Source organism: Bufo bufo, chromosome 5 (assembly GCF_905171765.1).
Source record: "Bufo bufo chromosome 5, aBufBuf1.1, whole genome shotgun sequence".
Lineage (NCBI taxonomy): Eukaryota > Metazoa > Chordata > Amphibia > Anura > Bufonidae > Bufo > Bufo bufo.
This window is the reverse complement of record NC_053393.1, coordinates 461,452,732-461,472,908: the sequence shown is the minus strand read 5'-3', so window position 1 is coordinate 461,472,908 and position 20,177 is coordinate 461,452,732. Positions and strand designations below refer to the sequence as shown.

Genomic DNA, 20,177 nt, shown 5'->3' with positions numbered 1-20,177 from the left:
CTTCATTACGTTGTGACTGGTCATTGAAATCTGCTAACATTTAAAGTCAATGATATGTGAAATAAAGCTTGTTGCGTGTTGCTAGCATTGTGTGGGAGTTAAGCTGGCCATATACATGAAATGATTGATCGGCTAACAGCTCCTTATCAGACATTTATCAAGTACCAGTATAGATTCCCTCTTTACTGCCATAGGATGCAACACATTTATGTTGAGGCCTCTGACGAATTTCTCGCATCCTCCGGCAGGTCGTGTGACATATCTAGTCTACAGCTGCCATAGGTTTCTGCATGTGAACAAAGATAAATGTGTTGGGCCTTCTGCAACGCCCCATTTCCAGCCACATATGAAAAGTGAGGGCCAAAAAGTCACACATTTGCAACAGATACAACATACCACAAAATGTGTGACTTTTCTATGCCAGAATTTTGGTGTAAAAGCCCTGGTAGATGCCCCCCCCCCCCAAAAAAAAAAAAAAATATCATGCATCATTTTGAAATCCAACATGTCTGATCCTTTTTTCCCCCACAAAATCTGCCATCTGTTTAAAAACTTAAAGAAAATTGGGTTAAAGGCGATGTCCTATTAAGACAACTCATCGCCTATCCCTATTTGAGAGGTGAGTAAGTCACGCATGCATGTTCTCTGCCCCATTAAAACCGGGGGGCATGGGCGCCCATTTTCATGATCAGTGAATGCCCAAGTGGTTGGATCTCAGCTGATCAGACACTTATCCCCTATTCTAAGAGTAGTGTAGGTCAAGATATTTTGTCAAATCAAAAGTGACAGGTCGACACACCACTTTCCCCGTCCATAACCCCATCCAATCTGCCCACAACCCCTCCCAATCCCTCCGAAACCACGCCTAAATACCGCCCATTCAACACCCCTTATTCTGTTAGATCTGATATTGCGTCAGTAATTCAATTAAGTTTTAATACCTTTAAAAATAAAATGATATAAAGCTTGTATTAACCTCTTACTAAACTATTATAAATATTGACAAAGTCTAATTGATCCGTCTATCTTCCTAAAGTTAAAGTAGCTTTGATGATGTCACCACTAGTGTTGGGCGCGAATATTCGAATCGTGAATTTTAATTGCGAATATCGCCACTTCGAGAATTCGCGAAGATTTAGAATATAGTGCTATGTAGTCGTATTCATGAATATTCTAGATTTTTTTTTTCATCAGTAACCTTCCTTCTTGCTTGTGGGCCAATGAGAAGGCTACAATGTCTTTGTCTGAGCTTAGCAACATCCCTAGCAACCAATAGGACATTTTCTGCAGTTTCATGGAGTTCTGAGAGAGACAGCAGTGTCATTGCTGTGCTCTGTGCTTTACTGTTTAAAGGGGTTCTGCTTTAAACTGATGATCTATCCTCTGGATAGATCATCAGCATCTATTTGGAGGGGGTCCGACACCCGGGACCCCCGCCGATCAGCTGTTTGAGAAGGCAGTGGCGCTCCAGCAGCGCCGCGGCCTTCCGACTGTTTACCGCAGGCCCAGTGACGTCACGACTAGTATCAACTGGCCTGGGCGGGGCTAAGCTCCATTCAAATGAACAGAGCGTAGCCGCGCCCAGGCCAGTTGATACTAGTCGTGACGCCACTGGGCCTGCGGTAAACAGTGAGAAGGCCGTGGCGCTGCTGGAGTGCCGCTGCCTTCGGAAACAGCTAATTGGCGGGAGTCCCGGGTGTCGGACCCCCGCCGATCAGATGCTGCTGATCTATCCAGAGGATAGATCATCAGTTTAAACAAACTGCAGAACCCCTTTAATTACATTAGATAGTTAGTTTGTTAGCTCATATATATAATACAGATAGTTAGTGGGAGATAGTCAGTTTAGGTTAGATAGTGATATAGTGTAGCTGATAGGTTCTGCTGTCCATACATACATGCTACAGACATAGCGCTGTAATGTCACAACAATACTTAGTGCACCAATCACTAATATGTAGTCAGACCTGCTAAAATGTGAAGTTGCACATATTGCTCCAAAATATGCGCATCATTAATTGCCGATTAGCGAAATCGCGAATATATTGGAGCACTCTATCTGCACATAAAGCTATTGTAAATGTTCTGCCGTGCCAATCATTTTCTCCAGTCTCGGGAAACTTTTAGCAGCTTGAAAAATGTAGCAAAAGTGCTGATTTTCGCAATTAAGAAAATAATTGCGAATTTGCAAATATTCGCCAAATATTGCGAATTCGAATATTGCCCCTGCCGCTCATCACTAGTCACTGCAGGTCCTGGAAGGGGAACTGACGCAGTCCCTTTGTTAGTGGACCTGGGGAACTGCCGCAGTCCCTTTGTTAGATCCTGCAGGACCTGCGATGTTGTAAATTTGCTTTAATTATATACGATTGTGTTTAATAAAATCAAAGGCGTACGTGATTTAAGCAAAATATTTGATCACCGCATCTAACACAGATATGTATCATTTATAAATATTAACAATAGCTAATTGCGGCACCCAACTTTCCCTGGTGCTGATAAAATGTATCTATCTTCTAATAACAATTTGTACAAACACCTACCAAATTTAGAAGTCCACACTGTTTATAGATGTGTTACTACGAGCAGCTGTGACAATAGCAAATAGCCATATAATAGAAAAATAATCTATCTACCCAATTTATCTTTCTATATACCTGTTATTTTATCTAGTTACCTAAATATCTAGCCCAAATCTATAATTTAATAGATAAATATTAGATTTAGTATCAATCAATCAATCTATCTATTATATATATATATATATATATATATATGTACACTCACCTAAAGAATTATTAGGAACACCATACTAATACGGTGTTGGACCCCCTTTTGCCTTCAGAACTGCCTTAATTCTACGTGCCATTGATTCAACAAGGTGCTGATAGCATTCTTTAGAAATGTTGGCCCATATTGATAGGATAGCATCTTGCAGTTGATGGAGATTTGAGGGATGCACATCCAGGGCACGAAGCTCCCATTCCACCACATCCCAAAGATGCTCTATTGGGTTGTGGGGGCCATTTTAGTACAGTGAACTCATTTTCATGTTCAAGAAACCAATTTGAAATGATTCGAGCTTTGTGACATGGTGCATTATCCTGCTGGAAGTAGCCATCAGAGGATAGATACATGTTCTCATTCTGTTTACGCCAAATTCGGACTCTACCATTTGAATGTCTCAACAGAAATCGGGACTCATCAGACCAGGCAACATTTTTCCAGTCTTCAACAGTCCAATTTTGGTGAGCTCGTGCAAATTGTAGCCTCTTTTTCCTATTTTTAGTGCAGATGAGTGGTACCCGGTGGGGTCTTCTGCTGTTGTAGCCCATCCGCCTCAAGGTTGTGCGTGTTGTGGCTTCACAAATGCTTTGCTGCATACCTCGGTTGTAACGAGTGGTTATTTCAGTCAACGTTGCTCTTCTATGAGCTTGAATCAGTCGGCCCATTCTCCTCTGACCTCTAGCATCCACAAGGCATTTTTGCCCACAGGACTGCCGCATACTGGATGTTTTTCCCTTTTCACACCATTCTTTGTAAACCCTAGAAATGGTTGTGCGTGAAAATCCCAGTAACTGAGCAGATTGTGAAATACTCAGACCGGCCTGTCTGGCACCAACAACCATGCCACGCTCAAAATTGCTTAAATCACCTTTCTTTCCCATTCTGACATTCAGTTTGGAGTTCAGGAGATTGTCTTGACCAGGACCACACACCTAAATGCATTGAAGCAACTGCCATGTGATTGGTTGACTAGATAATTGTGTATATATATGCCCATTTATCTTTCTATATACCTGTTATGTATCTAGTTACCTATCTATCTAGCCCAAATCTATCATCTATCTAGCCCAAATCTATCATTTAATAGATAAGCATTTTATCTATTATCTATTAAGCTATCTTTCTATCTATCTTCTAATAACTATCATAGAAACATAGAAACATAGAATGTGTCGGCAGATAAGAACCATTTGGCCCATCTAGTCTGCCCAATATACTGAATACTATGGATAGCCCCCGGCCCTTATCTTATATGAAGGATGGCCTTATGCCTATCCCATGCATGCTTAAACCCCTTCACTGTATTTGCAGCTACCACTTTTGCAGGAAGGCTATTCCATGCATCCACTACTCTCTCAGTAAAGTAATACTTACTTATATTACTTTTAAACCTTTGCCCCTCTAATTTAAAACTGTGTCCTCTTGTGGTAGTTTTTCTTCTTTTAAATATGCTCTCCTCCTTTACCGAGTTGATTCCCTTTATGTATTTAAAAGTTTCTATCATATCCCCTCTGTCTCTTCTTTCTTCCAAGCTATACATATTAAGGTCCTTTAACCTTTCCTGGTAAGTTTTATCCTGCAATCCATGTACTAGTTTAGTAGCTCTTCTCTGAACTCTCTCTAGAGTATCTATATCCTTCTGGAGATATGGCCTCCAGTACTGCGCACAATACTCCAAGTGAGGTCTCACCAGTGTTCTGTACAGCGGCATAAGCACTTCACTCTTTCCACTGCTTATACCTCTCCCTATACATCCAAGCATTCTGCTGGCATTTCGTGCTGCTCTATTACATTGTCTTCCCACCTTTAAGTCTTCTGAAATAATTACTCCTAAATCCCTTTCCTCAGATACTGAGGTCAGGACTGTGTCAAATATTCTATATTCTGCCCTTGGGTTTTTACGCCCCAGGTGCATTATCTTGCACTTATCCACATTAAATTTCAGTTTCCAGAGTTCTGACCATTCTTCTAGTTTTCCTAAATCCTTTTCCATTTGGCGTTTCCCTCCAGGAACATCAACCCTGTTACATATTTTTGTGTCATCAGCAAAAAGACAAACCTTACCATCGAGGCCTTTTGCAATATCACTTATGAAGATATTAAACAAAATCGGTCCCAGTACAGATCCCTGTGGAACCCCACTGGTAACATGACCTTGTTTTGAATGTTCTCCATTGACTACAACCCTCTGTTGTCTGTCACTCAGCCACTGCCTAATCCACTCAACAATATGGGAGTCCATGCTCAATGACTGCAGTTTATTGATAAGTCTTCTATGTGGGACAGTGTCAAAAGCCTTACTAAAATCTAGATATGCGATGTCTACTGCACCTCCACCGTCTATTATTTTATTCACCCAGTCAAAAAAATCTATAAGATTTGTTTGACATGATCTCCCTGAAGTAAACCCATGTTGTTTTTTCATCTTGCAATCCATGGGATTTTAGATGTTCCACAATCCTATCCTTTAATAGGGTTTCCATTAATTTGCCTACTATTGATGTCAGACTCACTGGTCTATAGTTGCTCGATTCCTCCCTACTACCTTTCTTGTGAATGGGCACGACATTTGCCAATTTCCAATCTTCCGGGACGACTCCTGTTACTAATGATTGGTTAAATAAATCTGTTAACGGTTTTGCCAGCTCACCACTAAGCTCTTTTTAATAATGTTGGGTAATCTATCTATCTATTGTATCTATCTATCTATCTATCTATCTATCTATATATCAATCTTTCTATATAACTGTGTTTTATCTATTATCTATCAAGCTATCTATCTATCACATATCTATCTATCTATCTATCTATCTATCACATATCTATCTATTTATCTATCTATCACATATCTATCTATGTGTCTATCTATCTATCACATATCTATCTATCTATCACATATCTATCTATCACATATCTATCTATCTATCTATCACATATCTATCTATCTATTTATCCAGCAGCTATCTATCTATTTATCTATAAAATAATACTCTAATATTTGTATCTATTATATAGCTATCTATCTGCTATTTATCTATCTATCTATCTATCTATCTATCTATCTATCTATAATCCTGCTTCATAAAATAATACTACAAAAACAAAATGGCTGCACACCATTATATATACAAACAATAGAGCTAGGAAATGGGGGTCATTCTAGATTGTAATAAAATAATACTATAAATATTTTATCCCAAAAAGCAGCAGATCCAGCGTCCCATAAAAATAATTTCTTATTTATAGCAGATAAAATCCAAACATCAGTGTAGTCTACGCGTTTCGGACCCTAGACATGGTGGTCCTTCATCATGACATATTAAAACTAAGGCAAATCCACTTCTTATAGACCAGGGCATGATCACATATAATCAAATAATTCCCAACACCTGTTCTTCCAACAAAGGAAAAACCAGTGCTGAAAACAGGGGTGGAATAAAAAAATAAAAAAAAAGGCATTGCAATGATCCAGAAGGGATCCAAGTTTTATAAAAACATCCATTTATACTGAAAAAATAGATCATATTTTCTATTAAGATTCCCTGTTTTGATTTTTTGATATACTGTATAGCAAAAAGAATTTGAGATCTAAGGTATTATGGAGTCCACAGCATTGAGGTCCATGGAGGAATGTGAGGACCAAATGAAAAAAATTGACAGTATATATAATACATCAGACCCAACGACACTGGAAACCTTGGATCTCAAAATCTAAACTAAAACTTTTAACTAAAGAACTTAGCACGTGGTGGGATCTTACATCCCTAAAGAAATATGTGGATAAAAATATGTTCCCACGGGGATTAAGATGGAAAAAGAAACCGACCACTGTGTATTCAGACGTTTTTCTTTTTCAATGGCAAGGGACTTTATCTCATTGTTCATTTAAATTGATGCAACTCATAATTGAACATGAGGAAAAAGCTCTAAAAGACTTGTACTTTGAGATAAAAACTATACAAGAGAGCCAACAATGCCATGCACAGACAACACTGTTTACTACACTGGATGATAAGCTCAAAGAGAACCTTAATAGATTGGAAGAGGGACTTATCCAGTTCAAACAAAATAAGCATTACAGAGATCTTATGGATTATAATACAAATACAGTGTACTCATGGCCAAGAACAAAGGCGACAACTCCGCGTTCGATCATGAAAAAATCTGCGCCTCTGGAGTATCATTCAGTTCAACCGAGTTGGACTCCACTGACTCAGCCCCTGAAACAGTTAAATCTCCATTACCTTTGGCTAGTGGTCCTGGTGAAACATCAACTGGCCACGAAATATGTGGAAGGAAGCAATCAGTAAACAGCGGGCGGGGATGAAGCACCGCAAGCAGGGCTGGTGCAAGGATTTTTGCCACCCTAGGCAAAAGCTAATTTTGACGCCCCCTCCGCCCATTGACCACACCCTTTTACCCGCCCCTTTTTCAGCCACCTATTGCATGCAACATTTAACTATGGTTGTGTACCCTGTGCCAGTCTATGGTCATGTACCCTGTGCCAGTCTGACTATGGTCATGTATATATAATATCCAGCCATTGTCTGCCACCTAGTACCATCCCAGTGATGACAATCACTCTGCGCTGTTCAGCAGGTTGGCACACCAAACACAAGCAGTGCCACCTATTCACTGCCAGGCGCATTCAGCCACTGTCTGAAATCCTGTGCCACCAGGGCAACATAAAACAGTATGCTGCCTTGTGCCCTCTGCCAGTCTGGCACTGTACTGCACCCTGTACCATTCATAGCCCTTTAGACAGTCTGTGCCACCTATTAGGCTCCATGTGCCACTGCTGGGCACCTTGTGCCAGTCAGAATCTATGGCCCCTAGTCAAGCAGCAGGTGTGCCCTGACCCCTGTACACAAGTGTGTGCCACCCTGCTGCCAGTCACTGTCCTGCAGCCTCTGACACCCTAGTGCAGGTTGTCAGAGTGCGTTTGCCAGGGGTGCTCACCAGGTTCTGCTCCTCGCTGTGCTCCAGGTCCACATTGCCTTGGCTCTTGCCAAGATCATGTGTCTTCGGAGCGTGATCCAGCGAGACCCACCTCTGGAGGTCACTGGTCTCGCGGGATTGCGCGCCCGAAGTCAGGGCCGGTGCAAGGATTTTTGTAAACACAAGTGAATCTACATTTTGGCGCCCCCCCCCCCCCCCTCATCATTTCACATTTCTGCCCCTCATGATTCATGTCCATTTCTTGCCCCCCCCCATCATTTCATATTTCTGCCCCTCATGATTCATGTCCATTTCTTGCCCCCCCATGTGCCAATATCATAGTGCCATCCTCTCCCCCTGCCCAAGTGCCTCTCTCCTCCCCCCTCCATGTGCCAGTATCATGGCGCCAATAGCCCCCCCTCCCCGTGGCAGTAAAGTAACAGTCCGGTATTTAAAAAAAAAAAAAAACTTTTATACTTACCTCCATGTTAGCGATGCGATGGAGGCCTCTTCCGGCCTGTGTTCCAACCAGCCTCTTGTGTTGAAGATTTGGTGCTCGTGTTCTTATTTAGCCTGTCTTTCAGAAAAGTTTCTCCTGGAATTTTAACCCATGACCTTCTGTATCAGAGGCAAGGTATCTACCCACACAGCTATGAGAGCTGTACAGTCGTGGCCAAAAGTTTTGAGAATGACACAAATATTAGTTTTCACAAAGTTTGCTGCTAAACTGCTTTTAGATCTTTGTTTCAGTTGTTTCTGTGATGTAGTGAAGTATAATTACATGCACTTCATACGTTTCAAAGGCTTTTATCGACAATTACGTGACATTTATTCAAAGAGTCAGTATTTGCAGTGTTGGCCCTTATTTTTCAGGACCTCTGCAATTCGACTGGGCATGCTTTCAATCAACTTCTGGGCCAATTCCTGACTGATAGCAACCCATTCTCTCATAATCACTTCTTGGAGTTTGTCAGAATTAGTGGGTTTTTGTTTGTCCACCCGCCTCTTGAGGATTGACCACAAGTTCTCAATGGGATTAAGATCTGGGGAGTTTCCAGGCCATGGACCCAAAATGTCAACGTTTTGGTCCCCGAGCCACTTAGTTATCACTTTTGCCTTATGGCACGGTGCTCCATCGGGCTGGAAAATTCATTGTTCTTCATCAAACTGTTGTTGGATTGTTGGAAGAAGTTGCTGTTGAAGGGTGTTTTGGTACCATTCTTTATTCATGGCTGTGTTTTTGGGCAAAATTGTGAGTGAGCCCACTCCCTTGGATGAGTAGCAACCCCACACATGAATGGTCTCAGGATGCTTTACTGTTGGCATGACACATGACTGATGGTAGCGCTCACCTTTTCTTCTCCGGACAAGCCTTTTTCCAGATGCCCCAAACAATCGGAAAGAGGCTTCATCAGAGAATATGACTTTGCCCCAGTCCTCAGCAGTCCATTCACCATACTTTCTGCAGAAGATCAATCTGTCCCTGATGTTTTTTTTGAAGAGAAGTGGCTTCTTTGTTGCCCTTCTTGACACCAGGCCATCTTCCAAAAGTCTTCGCCTCACTGTGCATGCAGATGCGCTCACACCTGTCTGCTGCCATTCCTGAGCAAGCTCTGCACTGGTGGCACTCCGATCCCGCAGCTGAATCCTTTTTAGCAGACGATCCTGGCGCTTGCTGGACTTTCTTGGACGCCCTGAAGCCTTCTTAACAAGAATTGAACCTCTTTCCTTGAAGTTCTTGATTATCCTATAAATTGTTGATTGAGGTGCAATCTTAGCAGCCACAATATCCTTGCCTGTGAAGCCATTTTTATGCAACGCAATGATGGCTGCACGCGTTTCTTTGCAGGTCACCATGGTTAACAATGGAAGAACAATGATTTCAAGCATCACCCTCCTTTTAACATGTCAAGTCTGCCATTTTAAGCCAATCAGCCTGACATAATGATCTCCAGCCTTCTGCTCGTCAACATTCTCACCTGAGTTAACAAGACGATTACTGAAATGATCTCACCAGGTCCTTTAATGACAGCAATGAAATGCAGTGGAAAGGTTTTTTTGGGATTAAGTTAATTTTCATGGCAAAGAAGGACTATGCAATTCATCTGATCACTCTTCATAACATTCTGGAATATATGCAAATTGCTATTATAAAAACCTAAGCAGCAACTTTTCCAATTCCCACCATTTTCTTAGACCCATTGTTGCAGGCATTGGTTCCTACTCTGAAAGATTTTGGGGTTGACTCCCTTTTACAACCTTAAGTCCCACTTATGCCAGACTATTTAAAAGACACATGTATGGTTTTACAAAACTTTGAAGATTTTAGATGGCAGAAAAACTATACTTGGGTTACTGCTCATGTAGTCTCTTTATATACGAATATTCCCCACCAGCTTGGCATTAAGGCTCTGCGATGGTATTTGGCAACCTATAGCAACTACACAATGGTTCTCCAGGATTTTTTGTGTTTATCAATTGACTTTTTATTAAGACATCATTTTTTTATGTTTAACGGGGATTTTTTTTCTCCAGATCTCTAATGACAGCAATGAAATGCAGTGGAAAGTTTTTTTTGGGATTAAGTTAATTTTCATGGCAAAGAAGGACTATGCAATTCATCTGATCACTCTTCATAACATTCTGGAGTATATGCAAATTGCTATTATAAAAACTTAAGCAGCAACTTTTCCAATTCCCAATATTTATGTAATTCTCAAAACTTTTGGCCACGACTGTATAACCAGTTACTTAAAAAAATAAAAATAAATATAAGACTTCTATTGTAGATAAATTTGATACCTAGTGTACATCCATACACATGACAGCTGCCCCAGTACACTGTGTATGGATGTAGCAGAGCTGGGTGTGTTGGGGCAGCTGTCATGTGTATGGATGTACACTAGGTATCAAAGTTACCTACAGTAGAAGTTTTATATATATATATATATATATATATATATATATATATATATATAAAGTAACTGGCTATACAGCTCTCATAGCTGTGTGGGTAAATGCCTTGCCTCTGATGTGAAAGGTTGTGAGTTCGAATCCCAGGAGAAACTTTTCTGAAAGATAGGCTAAATGAGATTTAAATACACCAGGGTCTCGTAGCTGTGTGTCAGCTGCGTGCCGCTCGCTTTGCCCGAAGTGACTGAACAAACTCGCAGCGCATCCGGCCGGCAAGTACAGAAACAGAAGGAGTCAAGGAGATGATGTCAGATGGATCACAAGTAGGGGGCGGCTCGCAGGCGGCGGCCAGATGCTACTGCTTGGGATTCGGACTCCAGAGTGCAGGTGCCCCCAGCTAGAGTGCGCTCTACGCAGTGGCCTACTCAGCTTATGGGTGGCGCCGGCCCTGACTGCAAGAGGTCGCAGATACTGGTCCCGCCGCAAATGGACACTGAGGACGTATAGGTAATCAATCTCTCCTTCATGATATTGTCTACGGTGCAAGAGACTCTCTTGAAAAAGGGACTATCATTTTCACCAGCTTGCCATTTTGATTTGTATCGCACTATTATTGACGTTTATCGCCTTGCTAGGAATTTTACTCTTAAAAATAATTTTGCAACTAATATAGATACATGTGGTGATGCACAGGCTGGTGCAGGCTGTCAGCAAGTAGCATCTGCTAAGATGAGCGTTCCACAGGGGGCTACGGCAGCAATTGATTTTGATTTTGTTGATTTGGCACATGTTGTTTCTCTCCAGGAGATGTGTCAAGAGCTGGCAGATGATACTCAGGTGAACACCTCTGGGTCCTTTAGAACCTCCAACAGGGATTTTTATCCTGTTCAGTCTAGATCACAGGCTCTTGACCACTTCCAGGATTTAGTGGAGAAGGATCTATGTTTATTAAATGATGAGGTAAAATTCAGAAACGTCAAAAATAATATGTCCAGAGATGAATATGTTGCGCTCCAGGCACTTGCTGGTATGCAGAATGTGGTTATCAAGGAAGCTGATAAGGGGAGATCTGTTGACTTATTAGATAGTGAGGTATATAAAACGCAGATAATGAATATGCTAAGTGATTCGCATACGTATTTACCTTTAAAGAGCAACCCGCTCCCCCTTTATCAGCAAAAGCTGATGGCCATTCTACAAGAGGGTTTTGCTTTAGGTATCCTCAGCAAAAAAGAAATTGACTACATTTTTGTGGAACATGTGGTCACTCCTATTTTTTATGTGTTACCTAAAATCCATAAGGAGGGATTTCCACCATTTTCTTAGACCCATTGTTGCAGGCATTGGTTCCTACTCTGAAAGATTTTGGGGTTGACTCCCTTTTACAACCTTAAGTCCCACTTATGCCAGACTATTTAAAAGACACATGTATGGTTTTACAAAACTTTGAAGATTTTAGATGGCAGAAAAACTATACTTGGATTACTGCTCATGTAGTCTCTTTATATACGAATATTCCCCACCAGCTTGGCATTAAGGCTCTGCGATGGTATTTGGCAACCTATAGCAACTACACAATGGTTCTCCAGGATTTTTTGTGTTTATCAATTGACTTTTTATTAAGACATCATTTTTTTATGTTTAACAGGGATTTTTTTTCTCCAGATCTCTGGAGTTTCTATGGGTGCCAAATTCTCATCGTCGATTGCCAACATTTTCATGGCGTGGTGGGCATAATCGTTCAGAGAATAAACCCACTTAGCTCACTTATAAGGGAAGTTTTAAATGTGGCAGCAATAGATGTCTTTGCTGTAATTACATGAATGTCTGCCAGACAATACTTCTACAGCAAATGGCACTAATTATAAGATACAGCAATACATGAATTGTAACCCTGAGTATGCCGTTTGTCATTACTTGCATAGATTACTTGCTGCAATATGTAAATTGTACCAATAAACAGATTAAGGTCAGAATTAGGAAACACTTGTTTGACATCCCACGGAACACGGAATGTTTCAGCGGCCACTTTCCACTTTGCCACTGTTCACAAAGGCAGTATTACTGCGTTTGTAGTGTAGGGGGTGGAAAGGGTTTCTTTACCTATTAGATGGGGCAACCACAGACAGAAGCTCCTAAGTAGGGAAGCTTTCTGGATGTTTAGATTAGGGACTTGTGTTCCAGGTGGTCCAAATAGAAAATATGATCTAGTTCTTCAGTATAAATGAATGTTTTTATGAAACGTGGATCCCTTCCGGATCATTGAAATCCATTTTTTATTTTTTATTCCACCCCTGTTTTCATCACAGTTTTTTCCTTTGTTGGAGGAACAGCTGTTGGGAATTATTTGATTATACAGTGGATATAAAAAGTCTACACACCCCTGTTAAAATGTCAGGTTAATGTGACCTATAAAATGTACCACTCAATTGAAAAACAAACTGAAATCTTTTTGGTGGAGGCAAGAAAACAAAAAAAAAACTAAAATAATGTGGTCGCGTAAGTGTGCACACCCTCTTATAGCTGTGTTCAGAATTAAGCAATCACATTCAAAATCATGTTAAATAGGAGTCAGCATACACCTGCCATCATTTAAAGTGCCTCTGATTAACCCCAAATAAAGTTCAGCTGCTATAGTTGGTCTTTCCTGAAATTTTCTTAGTCGCATCCCACAGCAAAAGCCATGGTCCACAGAGAGCTTCCAAAGCATCAGAGGGATCTCCTTGTTAAAAGGTATCAGTCAGGAGAAGGGTACAAAAGAATTTCCAAGGCATTAGATATACCATGGAACACAGTGAAGACAGTCATCATCAAGTGGAGAAAATATGGCACAACAGTGACATTACTAAGAACTGCACGTCCCTCCAAAATTGATGAAAAGATGAGAATAAAACTGGTCTGGGAGGCTACCAAGAGGCCTACAGCAACATTAAAGGAGCTGCAGGAATATCTGGCAAGTACTGGCTGTGTGGTACATGTGACAACAATCTCCGATATTCTTCATATGTCTGGGCTATGGGGTAGAGTGGGAAGACGAAAGCCTTTTCTTACGAAGAAAAACATCCAAGCCAGGCTACATTTTGCAAAAACACATCTGAAGTCTCCGAAAAGCATGTGGGAAAAGGTGTTATGGTCTGATGAAACCAAGGTTGAACTTTTTGGCCATAATTCCAAAAGATATGCTTAGCCCAAAAACAACACTGCACATCACCAAAAGAACACCATACCCACAGTAAAGCTTGGTGGTGGCAGCATCATGCCAAGAGGCTGTTTTTCTTCAGCTGGAACTGGGGCCTTAGTTAAGCTAAAGGGAATTATGAACAGTTCCAAATACCAGTCAATATCGGCACAAAACTTTCAGGCTTCTGCTAGAAAGCTGAACATGTAGAGGAACTTCCTCTTTCAGCATGACAACGACCCAAAGCATACATCCAAATCAACAAAGGAATGGCTTCACCAGAAGAAGATTAAAGTTTTAGAATGGCCCAGCCAGAGCCCAGACCTGAATCCGATTGAAAATCTGTGGGGTGATCTGAAGAGGGCTGTGCACAGGAGATGCCTTCGCAATCTGACAGATTTGGAGTGTTTTTGCAAAGAAGAGTGGGCACATCTTGCCAAGTCAAAATGTGCCATGCTGATAGACTCATACCCAAAATGACTGAGTGCTGTAATAAAATCAAAAGGTGCTTCAACAAAGTATTAGTTTAAGGGTGTTCACACTTATGCAACCATATTATTTTATTTTTATATTTTTTCTTCCCTCTACCTAAAAGATTTCAGTTTGTTTTTCAATTGAGTTGTACAGTTTATAGGTCACATTAAAGGTGGAAAAAGGTCTGAAATGACCTTTGTCTCATTTTTTTACATCACAGAAACCTGACATTTTAACAGGGGTGTGTAGACTTTTTATATCCACTGTATGTGATCATGCCCTGGTCTATAAGAAGTGGATTTGCTTTAGTATTAATATGTCATGATGACGGACCAACATCTCTAGGGTCCGAAACGCATAGACTACACTGATGTTTGGATTTTGTCTGCTATAAACAAATACTTATTTTTATGGGAAGCTGGATCTGCTGCTTTTTGGGATTTGTCTGACCTTGTCCAGGTCTTTCATCCGTGCCTCCCTTAACAGACTACACAGGTGAGCGTTGAAGTGTTTGCTTTGTCTTTGAAGTATAAATATTTTATCTATCTATCTATCTATCTATCTATCTATCTATCTATCTAGCTGTTATCTATTTAGCTACCTATTATCTATCTAGCTATCTATTATCATGTTTAATAAAATATTATAAATATTGTATCCATTATCTATCAATTTATTTATCTATATCTATTTATCTATCAAATAATACTATAAATATTGTATCTATTATATAGCTATCTATCTGTTATCTATCTATTAGCTATCTATAATCCTGTTTAATAAAATAATATCATAAATATTTTATCTATTATCTATCTGTCTATCCATGTATCTATTATCTATTTATTATTTATTTATATAGCTATCTATCTTTCGATCTATTATCTATCTATAAGTCTACTTAATAAAATAATGAACAGCTGTAAGGCTACTTTCACACTAGCGTTCGGGTGTCCGCTCGTGCCCACCGTTTGAAGGGGCTCACGAGCGGCCCCGAACGCATCCGTCTGGCCCCAATGCATTCTCAGTGGAGGCGGATCCACTGAGAATGCATCTGCCTGCCAGCGTTCAGCCTCCGCTCCGCTCAGTGAGCGGACACCTGAACGCTGCTTGCAGCGTTCGGGTGTCCGCCTGGCCGTGCGGAGGCGAGCGGATCCGTCCACACTTACAATGTAAGTCAATGGGGACGGATCCGCTTGAAGATGACACTATATGGCTCAATCTTCAAGCGGATCCGTTCCCCATTGACTTTCAATGTAAAGTCTGAACGGATCCGCTCAGGCTACTTTCAGACTTAGAAAATTTTCTAAGTAATAATGCAGACGGATCCGTTCTGAACGGATGCAAACGTCTGCATTATCGGAGCGGATCCGTCTGATGAAACATCAGACGGATCCGCTCCGAACGCTAGTGTGAAAGTAGCCTTATTTGGGCAGTCACAGGGCCAAAACTGACTAAATAACTCAAGTATGAACTCAGCCTTACAGGTCGATGTTAGCGCCAAGAAGAAGCACACTCCTTTTACACCGTCATCAGCTGATTCCACATAGATGTCTACAAATCCTGTTCTATTAAACGCTTATACAAGTAGAGCCCCCCTGACAGAGTGGTGAAGGTGTCAGCAGTAAGTTTGTGTCGATGTCACTGATTATTTTGCCCTTCCCCTGATCCGTCAGAACAATAACCCACAAAAACGGATCCTGTCTGTGTCACATATGCCTTTACTCGGTCAGCATTTGCTCAATAATCCATCAGTATTGCTAATGCCCAAAAAAACAGGAGTGGATCCAAAACAGAGATGATGACACGTGAATGGAATATTTGCATGTCTTCTGTGTTTTGTACCCACTCCTGATTTTGGATAACAAATAATAAACCAATTCTGATGGGACCATACAGGCCTTACAGCTGCTACACAGACAGGATCCACTGTGCGTCTCATTTTTCTTTCCTTCTGACAGATCACAAGAAAGGTCAAATAAATCATGATGTCAGGCCAAAAGCCAAAAAAGTGGACCAGTCATGAAGTGGAGAGGGTGGGAACAGCATGAGAAGTCCACAGAGTGGACCTATGATATAGTGGTAAGGTGGAAGCAGCATGAGGAGAGCACAGAGTGGCCTAATGACAGAGTCTGGAGTTGGCAGCAGTATGAGGAGGCCACCGAGTGGCACAATGACAGAGTCTGGTGGTGGCAGCAGTATGGGGAGGTCTCCGAGTGACATAACGACAGAGTCTGGAGGTGGCAGCAGTATGAGGAGCCCACTGAGTGGCACAATGACACAGTCTGGAGTTGGTAGCATCAGGAGAAGGCGACCGAGTGGCAGAATGACCGAGTCTGGAGTTGGCAGTAGTATGAGGAGGCCACTGAGTGGCACAATGACAGAGTCTGGTGGTGGCAGCAGTATGAGGAGGTCTCCGAGTGACACAACGACAGAGTCTGGAGGTGGCAGCTGCAGCAGCATCAGGAGAAGGCCACTGAGTGGCATAATGACAGAGTCTGGAGTTGGCAGCAGTTTGAGGAGGCCACCAAGTGGCACAACGACAGAGTCTTGAGGTGGCGTCAGCAGCAGCATCAGGAGAAGGCCACTGAGTGGCGCAATGACAGAGTATGGAGGTGGCGGTAGCAGCAGCATCAGGAGAAGGCCATTAGTGTTGAGCACGAATATTCGAAAAGCAAATATTATTTGCGAATATCGCCACTTTGAGAATTTGTGAATATTTAGAATATAGTGCTATATATTCGTTATATCGAATATTCTGCATTTTTTTTCCATCTGAACACATGATTCCTCTCTGCTTCTTGCTTGTGGGCCAATGAGAAGGAAGCCATGTCAAGTTCATAACAATACTTAGTGCACCAATCAGTAATCTGTAGTCAGACCTGCTAAAATGTGAAGTTGCAAGTAGTGCGAAAAAATATTCTAATCACTGCCGATTAGCGCAATCGCTAATATATTGAAGCACTTGACTCTATCTGCATATAAAGCTATTGTAATGTTCTGCCGTGCCAACCATTTTCTCCAGTCCCAGGAGAAACTCATGAAACTTCTAGCAGCTTGAAAAATGTACCCAAAGTGACCCACACCTGTATTTCGCGTTACGAAATCGCATTACGCAATTTTTACATTGCCGATTTTTCGCATTCAATAAAATAATCTCAAATTCTCGAAATTTGCAAATATATGACAAATATTCTACAAAATATTTGAAATATCGTGAATTCAAATATAGCCCCTGCCGCTCATCACTAAAGGCCACCGAGTGGCACAATGACACAGTCTGGAGTTGGCAGCAGTATGAGGAGGCCACTGAGTGGCACAATGACACAGTCTGGAGTTGGCAGCATCAGGAGAAGGCCACCGAGTGGCACAATGACCAAGTCTGGAGTTGGCAGCATCAGGAGGAGGCCACCGAGTGGCACAATGACACAATCTGGAGTTGGCAGCATCAGGAGAAGGGTACCCGCTGACAAAGGTGGCTGGAACAAAGAGCACTTGGCATCGGATGTGTGGCATCAGGCGGGTGGCAGCATCAGAGTAGTAGCTGAGGCAGGAAGCCAGAGGAAACCGGTCTCTTTTTTCAAGGTTTGGGTGAGGCGGCATTGATGATCTAATCAGCATTGGTGGGTGGAAATCCTGGCTGATCCATGCCTGATTCATCTTGACAAAGGTCAGTCTCTCCACATTTTGGGTGGACAGCTGAGTGTTCCTTGGGGTAACTATGGCCCCCGCAGCACTAAACACCCGCTCTGATGCCACACTACTGGCCGGGCAGGACAGCTTTTCCAGGGCAAACTTGGCCAGTTGCGGCCACAAATCCAGTTTGGCTGCTCAGTAGTCCAGCGGATCTTCAACTTGGGGTGGTAGGGTGATGTCCAAGTATGCCACCACCTGCTGGTTCAGGTCCTGATCCAGGTCTACCATCTGCTGCTGGTGAGCAGTTTATTCACTATGCGGGTAAAGAAAGCTACTCATCAGCGACTGTAGACTCACGCTGCTGCTGATGGAGCTGGTACTGCTCCTGCCACCGCACCCCACCCCTCCCCAGCAGCCATGGCAGTGGAACATGAGCACAGTGGGCCCCCCCCGGTCAGACCTGCGAGAGGATGGACGATGGCGCAGATAGGCAGTGGCCAACTGACCACATAGGATGTCTCTGTAGTAGTTCAGTTTGTCCTCCCTCTAAGTGGGTTTAAAAAAGGCCCCCATTCTGGACCGGTAGTGAGGGTCCAACAAGGAGGAGAGCCAGAAGTCATCCCTCTGCTGAATGGTGACAATTCGGCTGTCACTACGCAAGCAAGTGAGCATGCATCGGGCCATTTGTGCAAGTGACATGAAGCAGTGGAATGAAGTCGTTCATCCTGTAGTCCTGGCGACTGACAAATAACGTGGCGTCATCAAAGGGCCTAAGCAAACGGCAGGTGTCACACCTGAGCTGCCACTGGCTGACATCGAAGTTACACAGTTGAGTACTTCTATCAGCTTGCATCATCAAGAAATCGTTGATGGCCTTTCTCTGTTCGTATAGTGTTATTAGTTTAAGCAGACTGTGATTGTCTATTGTTGTGACTTAGATGAAGATCAGATCACATTTTATGACCAATTTGTGCAGAAATCCATATCATTCCAAAGGGTTCACATACTTTTGCTTGCAACTGTATATAGATAGATAGATAAATAGATAATAGATAAATGGATAGATGGATAGATAGATTGATAGATAGTGATAGATAAAATATTTATCTATTAAATGATAGATTTGGACTAGATAGATAGGTAACTAGATAAAATAACAGGTATATATGCCTTCAATTTTATTAAACACGATTGTATATAATTAAAGCTAATTTACAACATCGCAGGTCAACTAACAAAGGGACTGCCTCAGAACAGGTATATAGAAAGATAAATGGGCAGGTAGATATATAAATAGAAAGATAGATATATGATAGATAGATAGATAATAGATAAAATATTTATTTATTAACCCCTTAACCGCTTTACGTCCGCCCATAGGATATAAACGTCCTATGGGTGGACGTCTATTTCTGAAAGCACGTTTTAGAACGTCCTTTTAGAAATAGCAGCTGCACGCTAATCGTGCAGCTGCTGATCGGGTTGCCCGCTGTCAGTGACAGCAGGGCAACCCAGAGATAAGGCAGGGACAGTTCCCAGGTGTCCCTGCCTTCCGGATCGCTGCAGACACAGCGCTCACCGAGCGCTGTGTATGCAGAGCAGGAAGCGCTATGCGCTTCCTGTTCCGGCCCGGCGGTCATGTGACCGCCGGGACCGGAGAGTGCAGGAGCTGTGTGAGGTCTCTCAGAGACCTCGATCAGCCCTGCTCTGACGCTGTACAGCGCTGGATTGCTGCTGTACAGCCTCTCTAGGGGTGCATTTCCACTGTAACTGGGGCTACTATGTCAGCCCCAGTTACAGGAGAAATCAACAGTGAAAAAAAAAAGAAAAAGTGAAGCAAATGTCCCCCAGAGGTCTTGTATGACCTTATGGGGGACGAAAAGTGTAAAAAAAAATAAAAAATAAAGGGTTGAAAAAATAAAATAAAAAAAAGTTTCACATGTAAAAAAAAAAAAAGTTCCCAAGTAAGGAATAAAAAAAAAATTTTAAAATAGAAAAAATAAAATAAACATATTTGGTATTGCCGCGTCCGTAAAAACCAGCTATATAAAAATATCACATGACCTAACCCCTCGGGTGAACACCGTAAAAAAAAATAAAAAAAAACTGTGTCAAAACAAGCAATTTTTGTCACCTTGCATCACAAAAGGTGCAACACCAAGTTATCAAAAACGCGTATGTCCCACAAAATAGTACCAATAAAACCGTCACCTCATCCCACAAAAAATGAGCCCCTACATAAGAAAATCTC

General features: G+C 41.9%; 1 protein-coding gene across 2 annotated transcripts in view; it reads right to left on the bottom strand.

The window, feature by feature from the left end:
- Positions 1–20,177, bottom strand: part of LOC121002302 (ATP-binding cassette sub-family B member 5-like) — a 1,125,761-nt gene that overhangs the window by 1,031,817 nt on the left and 73,767 nt on the right. The window lies entirely within an intron of this gene.